Here is a 7,676-nt window from a genome sequence, read left to right as displayed (position 1 = left end):
TCTTCCAATCATACAATAACCATCCCTTCTTAGCAAATGGGTAACAAAGAAAAATACATTTACGACCCCTACTCTGAAATTTTCACATTTTGCTTTTTGATTACGAGCATAAGGTAAACATCCCAATTACCCGAATTGCTTTTAAATAAGGAACTTTTACAAATAAACATTCATACGTTGTTTTAAAATTAAGCATGCTCAAAGGAGTCCTATTAATTAACATGCCGCCATCACACATTCCCCCGAAATTTCTAACGCAAGTGACCCTGTAGATGCAATGCACGAGCAACATTTAATATATGTTTATGTTTACGTTCTACTCGACCAGTTGTTGCGGTGTTCCCTTACATGACGTCTCAAAAGTTATACCATTCTTCACAAAATAGTTACTAAAGCACTTGAGTTCGGTCCCATTGTCACTCCGAACTATTTTTATATTTTGATTAAATTGTCGCTCTACCCGTGCAACAAAATTCATGAATATAAATTCAACTTCCAATTTATTATATAATAAACTAGATTATGTCATGTGCACGCACGAATATTCGAAAATTATTATTCACCGTCTTTTCTATAATATTAAACTGAAATATGTATTCCTTAAGTTAATGCATAATTAATACGGAGTAAATCTTGAACATGCTTATTTAATTATTTAATCTGCAATTTTCGGTTACCACGTATTACGTAGTATTTTATATGCTTATTAATATGATAATTCGACAAGAATATTCGATATGCTAATATGCTAATTTAACCGAAATATTGAGTAAATATATTTTCTATTGTTGATAATGAGGATTTAACTACCAAAATTGTGTAATGTTGACATATTCCATAATCCAATATTTTTTTTCCATACATAGACGGTTTATAAAAAAGAAGAGAATATAAAAAAATTAATAAAGTAGATACTTCCTTTGTTCCTTAAATACTGCACAATGGTTGACGTTTACTTTTCCTACACGTTACTTTGACTCTTAATATCTCAAATTATGTATAACTATAAATTATAAAGTTGATATTTTGAAAATATATATCGATACAAATCTAACACGTTTCCAAATCACTACAATTTTTTCTTACGCATGAATCACAAAAAAATGGCCAAAGTCGTAGTATGGATAGTGTAAAAATCAAATGGTACGATTAAGGAACGAAGGAAGTATGTTTTTTAGGACAGGGGTTTTGGCTGGAAAATTTTGCACTAGAAAGTTGCATGTGTCATTCTTGATGTCAGTTTCAGTATAGATCTATAGATAAACCCAAAGTGCTCTTGAATAATCATCGAGAATAGTCAAAATAAGATGCTCCACACGAAAAAGGGATACTATTCGGACCCCACAAATCGCAATGAACGAGTCAAAAAATTCTACTAGCTCTACTACTACCAGTCGGAAAACTCTTTCTAGGTTGTTTTGCACGATAACTTACATCGCAACCATCTTTATTCTAATTACTTAAAACACTCACATTAATCGCTTGTGCCATAACTCCATTGAATTGCCAATTATAAGAAATAATTCTCCAAAATATATTCTGCTTTCTCATTCATCATAATTACATAAAGTATGTTGTATTCTTGTACCCATAGCCAAGAATAACGCCCCACAATTTACTCCTAATAATCTCTCCTTAATTATCTTCTATGGTAACATATTATCTCTCCTAATTTCCGTAATGTATATCCCTAAAATATACACCTAACATATATCTCGTAACAAATACAAAATTCGAGTATGGGAGGTCTTATCAAATAACCCTTACTATCTATAAACTAAGAATAATCACTGCTGCTGGTTTGGTAAACAGCTATTTATCTTGGCAGAAGAGGTGCTACAGAAAAAGGTGTTGGTTGTGACGAAGTAACCCTAGAAGAATTTTCCACTTTTTAGCTTATCTCTGAGAAGCTACTTGCTGATTGTTGCATCTGGCAATTTGCAATATTCTGTTGAAACTGGAGTACGTTTTCTACAATATCCAAAAAGATCATGTTGCAAGTTCAATCGTAGGATATAATAATGGACCTTTTTAATATAGTTAAGCACCTTGGAACTTATGTTGAATAGCTTATCATCACACCCAAGCAAAATCCGTTACTTGTTTGCTTCATTAATGCTCCTGCACCAAGCAAACATCTATCAACCAGCTGTCCTATTTCTCTATCTTTCTAGTATCCAAAGTTCCTAACTCCAAGTCTTTAATTTTTGAAATATTAAATTCTTGTTCCCTTTGACAAATCCCTGTGGTTTTTAATTTTAACAATCCTAAATTATGTTAGCTAAACTCTTAACCATGTTTGGTTCATAAATTTACAAGCCTTTTCCACCTACATAGCCATGTGTAATGGGTATTACATGACTCCACAGTTTAGAAGCATTTAGTTACATACCATTTTAATTATGGATTTGCCTTGTTCCTCTCTGTCAACTTTTGATGATCTCTTGATTTATTTCTTTAACTCTTACTCTCCCAATTTTTTTTATTGATTTCCACTCAGTTTCTGTAGCAACACAAACCGAGGAAAACACAAAAAGTGGACCTCCCATGTGTGTACATGTAATTTTAAGAGGAGAGAGATAGAGAGTAAGAGATTTCCGTAAGGTGGGTAGTAGTCTAGTAGATGATGAAAACTGACTAAAAGATATCCATAAAGGGAATAAAGTAAAATTGAGTGGAAATCAGAAAAATGAACGAAAAACAAAAGTGAGTTGAAATCTAGAAAATGAAGGTAGTAGCAGTTATATGTCCTTTATAGAATTTTGAATCCATAATCTAGTATCATGGGCATGGAAAGAGGGGAACAGAATAGGGAGGGATGAAGTTTAAGGTAGTGGAATGAGACAAAAAAAACCCTAAATTGCATGGTGAAGCTAATGCTAATAGTTTTTTTTATTTAGTTCTTTCAAAGACTTATCAGGCTCTACTATTTCCAGTGCTTGAATAAGTTAGTTATTCTTGGTTCAACTGTGAAAACTGAAAAGTGTGTTTCTTGTAAGATATATTCAGGGTTACTTATTCTATACTGCTTATTGAGCTGGGTATGTGTCTGTTCTTATTAATGATGATGGTTATGATACTTTTCTGCTACTAAGGGGGCATCTGCTGGAATCATGGTTCAAGTCCTGCCAGCATGCAGCAACGCAGCATCTGCTGACTCTATGATGAGTGTCAAAACTGAACCAAACCCTGGTTTTGCAGCAAAGCAAGCCCATTCTAATCTCTCATTTTCTGGCCTTACTGGAGATAGCAGTGGTGGGGACTATCAGGACTGTGGAGCTTCTGCAGCGCTTTTACTTGGAGAGCCACCCTGGTTCCCTCCCTGTCCTGATAGTTCCTTCCAATCCACTAGTCGAACTGAAGCTGTTATGCGATACAAGGAGAAAAAGAAGGCCCGGAAGTAAGCATCTGGAAAAAAATATTACTTTTGGTCTCTGATGAATGCTCTCAAAATTCTGCTGTGTTCTTAGTGTTTCAGTTGATAATAAATTGCCTTCTGAATGTCTACTCATTATAGTTCTGATTATTATTCCTGTTCATCTGTCATATGCACTCATATGTCTTGTTAGATAAAGAAATGATTGGTTATTAGAATTGGTTGTACAGTGGAGTCCAAGAAAAGACATAGGTAAAATAGAGCTGTGAAGAGAAGCTGTAGAATAAGCTAAGGAACCATGTTATATAATACATATATGTGGGATTGGGATTTCTTCTCATCCTTGTCATTGTAAGATCCTTCTCATTTAACCCTAAATTTTGTAAATGGACATGACTACCCCAAGAAAATTTAAGTAAGATCCTATTCTTTTTCTCTGGCAATAACAACCTCAAGATCGTGAAAATTTCATAGTTCACATGAGGCTCCATGTCCCTTTGCCTTCTAAAGGTTATCCATTGGAATAAGGGTTGAAAGAAAAGTAGAGTGTGGATATAACTTGCCCACCATCAAATTAACTTACAAATTGATTTTTACTAATCTTCAAATCAAGTAAATGATTAACGATGAGTTAACACTTAGTCAAAGAGAAGATAACATTAAGCATAGTCAAAGAGAGGTGCCTCAGCTTCACTTTCTCAATTTTGTGTGTTTACTCTGTTTAACATAACCTTTTACTTTTCTTGCTTCACGTTTCGTGGACGGTTCATGTTGGTGGATCCCAAATTATTTTGGGACTAAGGCTTTGTTTGTTATTGTTGTTGTTGATCAATATTCATGGGATTCACAATGACAGAAAAGTGCAAAGTAACTTTCTACTGTCAGGCAATTAGCTACTTCTTAATTACGTAGACACTAGATACTGAATAGTTTGTCAGTTGAGGATGGATATTTATGAAATGTGGTGCTATAACTCTATAAGTGGTGTTGCTAGTAAGTGGTTGGTTCTTGGAAAGTGGAGGGATTCAAATTTCGGGTGATCACAAGTTGTGAGTCGTTTCTATTAAGTAGAGAAAGTCACTAGTAGTGGGTGCAAACCACTAAGGGGAGAGAGTTAAATCCGACGAAAGAAGCTATCATAGTGGTCGACTTTTTTACCCGTTTAAATCTGAGACGGATCATGGAAATATTTGGATTCGTGGAGCCTAATGTAGGCAGTCGATTCATAGTGTCGGTTGCCCACTTTGTCTAATAGACAGACTGTAAGCTAGGACATTTACAAGTGTTACAGGTGTGCGATGACTCTTTTAGGGAATATATTGCGAGGAAAAATTATGGAAAGGTGTTTCAGAGGTCTGACCACTATTAATGGCTCTTTGGAGTTGGATTGAGTGGAAGATAAATAGATGATTGAGGAAAAGGGAAAGGAAGGGAGTTTAGCTTAGCTTCCGTTCCAGTTTGCACTCATGGCGTAGATAAAGGTGATTAACATTACGAATGCAATTGAGAATTTGAGAGGTTTGCTGCGCCACAGCAGGACTGGGGGAAGGAGGAACAGAGAGCTATATAAGTTGAAGGATTGCGCTTGGTTGCATGGGGGCTGTTGAATAAGCATAGAGGCAGGATTTGTATTTCTGGAATGGATACATGTTAGCTTTACGGTGGAGGCTAAGAGAGGAGAGAACAGGACATTTATTTTTAATTGATTTTAGGGATTTTACCACTAGGGTGTGAACCACCTGAAAATCTAGGCATTACAACAAGCTGCTGTAAGAACTGCGGGTGAGCGACTACCCATGGCAGATGAATTCACTCCTACTTCTTTACCTACTGCATTGGAGCTTTGAACCCATATAGAAATCAGGGAGATTGGGACAGACTATGTGTTCGCTAAAAAGTAGGAATTACTGGGTTGTGGAGGATGATTAAAAGTTATCCATGCTGTAAAAAGTAAGCGCACGACCATACTCCCCGCTAGTTTTTAAAACTTGGCCAAAAATCTCTATCTGATTCTAACTTTTAGTCTTAGTTAATTGAAAATTTTATTAGATGCTTGATATATTTGCTCTGCTCGTAAAAATCTCTATCCTAGCCTTTACTGTCAAATAATTCACAATTTTCCTGACATGGTTTGACCATTTTGTGAAATTACGTGAGTATTGTCAATGTTGCTCGAATGTCTTCTACACTTGGGAAGGCTAGGATATTGGCTTGTCTGGTCCAAAAACCATTGCTGGTAATGCACATCAGCTGGAAGTTGTTTCGTTGTAGTAACCCTTTCTTGTGTATGTATACTCCATCCTAAAGTGGCTATCACATTGTCCCAAGCTTTTTAATTAGCTTCACAAAAATGTCCTTTATAATAGTTGTGTTATTTTTTCCCTTCCCCGTCCCTTATCTTAAGGGCATAATAGGAAACCTGAAATATAAACTATTACTATTACTATTATAGAAAAGGGGAGAATTACTTTGGACAAACTTTTAAAATGATACGTGACTTTTATTTTCGGATTAGAGGGGTAATATTTTTTATTTTAAAAAGTGGTAGTTCCTTATGATTTCCAGAGTTAACTTGGTGCTAATTCACTTTGTTTTTATTATATGAAGGGGAAAAAGAAAATAACCATGACCATGTCTCGTTTCTTATTACAACTAGGTTTGAGAAAAGAGTGAGATATGCATCCCGGAAAGCCAGGGCTGATGTTAGGAAGCGTGTGAAGGGCCGATTTGTCAAAGCTGGTGAAGCTTATGATTATGATCCTCTGAATACCAGGAGCTACTGAAGACTAAATTCTTAGATTTGTAAGTAATAGAATTTTTGAATCTAATCTTTTATGGAATGATTTAAAATTATTTTGTTTCTATTTCCTAATTACATGATTGTATTACAGGAGTGTGTAAGCAACATAATCTTTGGTGTACAAAGTATGTGGTTCACTGCAGCTTTTGGTTTCTGGCCTGTTATTTTATTGTACATCTGGAACATATATGATGGTTATGAAATAGCCATCAACAATTCAACATGAAGGGTGGCTCTGCCTTAGCATCAGATGGTTTGCACTCGGAGTATTGAGTATAGTCTCTGTCGTTGACAATATGCTCCCATCATTTTGATTAGTCTTTCCAGATTCTCCTGCTGGCAAATTCTGGCACCTGATACATGCCAGGTATTAATGTATAATTGTCTGCTAGGAAATCACAACTTCATATGGCTTCTTATTCTCTTCTATGTACGTCTGCCATAGCTTTCTATGGCGTCTTATCACCATTGTATCACCATTGTATGTAGAACCGAAAGTCCTATAAGGGGAACTGGTGAGCGTTCCTTTATTTATTTTTGCAGAGGAGTTGTAGGTGTTTGGGTAATTTTCTCTGTAGAATTTATGTACATTGCTTGTTTTTTTCGCGGAAGTAACCGTAGAGTTGCAAGTGTAAATTGTAATCTATTGTAATCATAGGATATATTTGGTTTTGCAATAATAATATTTTGGCATTTCAGGTGTCCATATGGACCATATAGTACAATTATGTATTGTGGTATACACATGAATGAACAAATGTAAAAGATGCAACCAAGTATGATAAAGGAATGAGTATATACAGATGCGTAAAGCGGAATTTCAGGAAATAATTTTTAACGTCTGTCATAGGATCGCATGCATGATAATGCAAATCAAATTTATGATTGAGGAATAATCCCGTTGTAGTGTGAATTCCTTTTAGCTTTTGAGATCCTAGAGCTCCACTTGTAGCTCCTCTATTAAGTCCACAAGCACAGAATGGATCGTACGTATGCTAGTACGGAAGAGAGTTGCTTGCCTAGGGAGGGGCGCGGTTTTGAGTTTTAGGTTAGGGTTTTTGTGTTTTTTTATTTTCTGTGTCATACACTTGAATAACGTTGATCCTTAATTCCTGATATTATATCTGTTTTATAATATGAGAATTTTAGGTAAAAAACCCAACCTTATCTCTTAGTAAGCCGCCATCTATGGTCTTTTCGGGCCCAAATTATTTATTCCAATTAATGCTTATATGTGTGACCTCATAGGAATTAAGCTAAATTAGTTGTAGGCCCAATCCAATTGTAACCTACTTTCATAATTATTCTCTAGTAAGTAATTATGAATGACTAATTTAACTTAACATTTATTTCCATAATGTTTTCTAATTATAGTTATTGCCGAAAATATCCACATAATTCCTTTAGTCTCCCACTTGTCTGAAGACAAGATCTCAATACTAAGGGTATATTCGGTATAGTTTTCAATATTTTGTTTTTTGTTTACGGCCGATGACGATC

At 35.3% G+C, this 7,676-nt stretch overlaps 1 long non-coding RNA gene across 1 annotated transcript; it reads left to right on the top strand.

Annotated features, from left to right (window-relative positions):
- Positions 1–2,265: 2,265 nt before the first annotated feature.
- Positions 2,266–6,880, top strand: LOC130472548 (uncharacterized). The gene is made up of 3 exons (XR_008933096.1): positions 2,266–3,400; positions 6,033–6,178; positions 6,268–6,880. It is a non-coding gene; the product is annotated as an uncharacterized lncRNA (long non-coding RNA).
- Positions 6,881–7,676: the final 796 nt, after the last annotated feature.

This window comes from Spinacia oleracea, chromosome 4 (genome assembly GCF_020520425.1).
Source record: "Spinacia oleracea cultivar Varoflay chromosome 4, BTI_SOV_V1, whole genome shotgun sequence".
NCBI lineage: Eukaryota > Viridiplantae > Streptophyta > Magnoliopsida > Caryophyllales > Amaranthaceae > Spinacia > Spinacia oleracea.
The sequence above is the reverse complement of the archived record's forward strand: the minus strand, read 5'-3'. Positions and strand labels throughout refer to the sequence as shown.